Source organism: Podarcis pityusensis (assembly GCF_964106645.2).
Source record: "Podarcis pityusensis genome assembly, chromosome: 14".
In the NCBI taxonomy this organism is placed as follows: Eukaryota; Metazoa; Chordata; class Lepidosauria; order Squamata; family Lacertidae; genus Podarcis; species Podarcis pityusensis.
In genome coordinates, this window is record NC_138039.1 from 26,554,886 (window position 1) to 26,558,987 (window position 4,102).

Here is a 4,102-nt window from a genome sequence, read left to right on the forward strand (position 1 = left end):
GCATGAACCAGATGCTTCAACTTGGCATTAATGTTGCCACCAATTATAGAACTGTAGTGTTGGAAAGCACCCTGAGGATAATCTAGTCCAATCCGCTGCAGTGCAGGAATATGCAGCTCTCCCATACAGGGATCGAACCTGCAACCTTGGTGTTATCAGTAATCATGAGCTTCCTTCTTTGTTTTCATTAAGAGAAATGTAATCCCTTAGGAACAGTGGAAGAAAAATGATAAAGTATTAGAAGGAAGTTGGTAATAGAAAATAATTTGATATATAATGCATTGGAAGAGTTTGAATAAAAACACAATGGCAGTGAGGGTGGGAAGTCAATACATGAAACAATGCAACTATTTAATTAAAAGCTAATTTGGAAAAAAAAAATCCATAAATCTGTATTGGAGAAGTGCAATCCCACATTTGCTTATAATTATTCCCACCCTTCAATTTTTTGCATCTTTTCACACAGCCCTTTGGAACTGTCCTCTGCATGCCATACGATGATTGGATTAGCAGGGCACCACCACCATGGCTTTTCATGTGCCATCTGTTTGAGGTTTCAAATGATAAAACCTTCATAAAAAGACTGGTAATTCTGGCCAAATTTTCAACTGTTTGGTTGGCTTGCTGTTCAGTAGTTTACTCCATACCCCAAGGCACACAAACCCTTATGCGTCTCCCAACCACCTGCATCTGCTTTAATAAAAACTGGCCAGCTTAGGTAAGACAGTAGCATAAGCGTTCTTAAGAACACCTGCAGTTTTTGATAAGTTTGAGTTTCTTTCTGCTTCTGCCAGTTACGGGCAGTGTGTAGAAAAATCTGAATTTTTTCAGAAAAATCTGAAAAATCTACATGTCTCACTGAAAATGGGCTGCTGTTCTTTGTATATTGCATTTAGCAAGGAAAGTGCAGATTGTTCACTCTTTTCCATTTACCTGCAGCAGAACAGCCTGGCTCTGTCATTTTGGTTTTCACTCGAGTCTGTGGTGGGGTTCTACTCCTTGGAGTCAGGAAGCCTCCTGAAGTCTTACAGACTCTCATTCTGTTCTTTCCATCTTCCAAGTATTATATGCTGCTCCATAGACCCATGAGGACCAATTATACCATTGGATGCGCAGTTTTTCATACCGTCCTCAGGATCTACTAGTTACAAGCATTTATTTCCTCTTTCTTCAAATCTGAAAAATAAACAGCTACTGATCTCTTGTCTAATAATAAGGTTATATTTTGAGCTACTGGGATTTAAAAGAATGTAAGTGCCTTTTCTTTTGCTTTGCTAAATTTTACCTAATGACAGGGGCATTAACTCAGTAGATTTAGAATCATGGCTAATATACAGCAGCCAAAAAGAAATACACACACACAGTTATTAAAGATGATGTCTTACAAAAGCAAAACTCAGGAAGTGACCTGAAACTTAACTTGTTTATTTTCACTGTCTTGAACTATAAACAACATGAGTGAGCCACTGCATAAGAGGAGAAGAGCAATGCAAATGCCCCGAGTGTCAGGCAAGATTCAGACAGAAATGAAAGGACAGGAGTGGACTGCTGAATCTTGCTGACTGGCAGTATAAGAATAAACCTTTCAAACAGACCTGAATCTGCATTGTTCTCAGATGTCAAACTGCCTCAGCTAATATGGTCATGGCTTGGGACAGTTAGACCAGGTTAACCAGGCAGCCAGGGAAGCAAATGCAATCCCAGAGCAAGGATATAGTTCAGTGTCTATACAAAAAATCAATTAAAAGATTAAGTTATTAGAATAGCCACCCCAAATAATCATCATCATCACCATCTACAGTGTGTCTCAGTTTGGAAGTTTTTTCTTACTGGTCATGTAGACTGAACCACAAACTGAAACTAATAAGGGATGAAGGCGATGACCTCTGGTGGGATACAAATTCAATAAAAAAGAAAGAAAAAGATGTTTGTGAAGGGGGGAAATCCTGTGAGGTTGGTGGGAACCCAGGCAACTGGTGTGGGGCAGGGGTATCTGGATCCAGTGATCTGCTGTGTTGTAAACAAAACCTGCCCTTATTCCCTTATGGGGGACACAAGAGCCCTTATAGAGTCCTTTGTAGGTTCTCCATCGGTAGGAGAAAATAACAGAGGCCAACCAGAGAATATTGAGAAGCAAAGCAGTTAGTAAGACTGATGTTTATTGAACTGTTGCAACAGGGTGCTCCCCTCACACGCAGGAGAAAGGAGGACCCAGAACAAAGGTGTGCCTGCCCTTATATAGACATTTTAAATTGCCTTCCCTGGAGCTCAAGACCACCCTTCCATACATCACACATACATCACAGAAGGGGGGTAACCCAAGACCACCCCCCACAAACATCATACCTACATCACAGAAAAGGCGGTCTACAACAGGAATTTGAATGTTGTTGTTTTTCCTGTCTGCCAGGTTATCTGATTACCTTTCCTGGTAGTCTGGCCATTTCTTTGAGATGGTGATTACCCAATTCCTGAGACAATGGGAAGGTTCCCTCACCCCCTCACTCCTTGCAGAGAAAACATTTGGTCAGTTTGGGAATCAAAAAGGTCCAGGACTGTCTTCCTGTGCTGCTCCAGACGTGTGGTCCACATATCTATGTACGTGCTTGGTTGGTACATTTATGAACATTTATTATATATATAAGACCTTACATTTTTTTATTACAGCTGGAAGAGGGGTACTCTCTTTGCTCCTCTGAGACTTCAGGTTTGATGTCTGTGCAGGGCTGAACCGTGACAATAACATGTCAGCCATGTTGAAGGTGACTGCTGCAAGGAGTAGTAGATAGCAAAATAAAAATGCAGTAATGAAATTGGGGCAGTGGGGTGAAGCACCGAAAGATGGCTTGTACAGGCTAGGTCTGTGCAATAAATCACCACATCGTTGAAGTGAAATAACATTGTGATAAGTGTTTCAACAAGGCGATATACCGGTGAACAAAAGGTGGAAACTTACCCGGGAGTAGCTCAGCTGAAGATATGAGCTTTCCTGTGTAATACACACTTTGTGAATCTGACACTTTGTCAGATACTCTGAAGCAGAGTATTTATGCAGAGCCTGTTAACAATACAGAAGAGACCCCCCCCCCCATGCTAGAAAATCAAAGAGGCAAAGTAAACAAAGAACTAGAAAGCAGTATTTCTTCCCTCACCAGTGAAAAAAAAGAGGGGGAAGAGTTTTCATTTTTATTTTCTGGTGGTGTTTATGTTATTGGTTTCCCCTAAATAGCTTTCCTCCATATTATAAATGGTGTTTTTTTAATTTAAAAGAGACTACCTTTTTTGCTTGCTTGCTTGCCCTCCCTCCTTTTGATAAAAATGGAGATATTGGTGGGATGAGGGCTTTTGGGGGGGCCCTTCTGTGGGGGTGGGGGCGAATGGATGGGAGATGATTTAGCTGGCTGCTTTATGCTGAAATGGGAGGTTAGGTACTGTGCACGAATGATGGGGAGGGTGTTTTTCAGTAAGCGGTGAAAGCAAATGCATGTCTACTCACAAGCAAACCCTACTGAATTCATTGGGGTTTACTCTCAGGAAAGTAGAAGTTTTTGAACTCAGTGGGGCTTATGCATGCACAGATTCCACTTAGACCTCTGAGTGGGGAAGCAGATGCAACTTGACTAGTAAATCACTACTCATAAATTAGTTTAAAATATATTAAATATAATATATGGAAGTTTATTTAATATTTTAATTGAATCTACCACTTCCTTACATTTTAGGCCCTCCACCGCTGCAGGGAGCCTCGTCAAGACCCTCTACTGCCATGGGGAAGCGGGGTGCAGCCTCCGCCGCTGCAGGGAGGTATGGTTTGCCCCCCCCCCCCGCAGGCCCAGCAAGACCCTCTACCACCACAGATATATTATATTTAGCTGGCGGTATATTGTGATGTTGAAAACCAGATATCGCCCAGTCCTAGTACAGGCCATAGCGGGGGCAGCGGCGGGGCGGGGGGGGAGAGAGAACAGAAACGCTTCCTCCAAAGCCCTCTGTACTTGCCAGAAGATATAGGGGAAAGGGAATTTGTGGCAACCACAAATAGAGATTAGCCAGGGATAACTTGTGGTAGAATAGACCCTTCCGCCAGCTGTTGAAGACTCTT

The 4,102-nt window shown here is 42.2% G+C and overlaps 1 long non-coding RNA gene across 1 annotated transcript; it reads left to right on the forward strand.

The window, feature by feature from the left end:
• The first annotated feature begins 858 nt into the window (after positions 1 to 858).
• On the forward strand, positions 859 to 3,887 carry LOC308462510. Its single transcript, XR_013979190.1, has 3 exons — positions 859 to 981; positions 1,014 to 2,598; positions 3,723 to 3,887. It is a non-coding gene; the product is annotated as an uncharacterized lncRNA (long non-coding RNA).
• Positions 3,888 to 4,102: the final 215 nt, after the last annotated feature.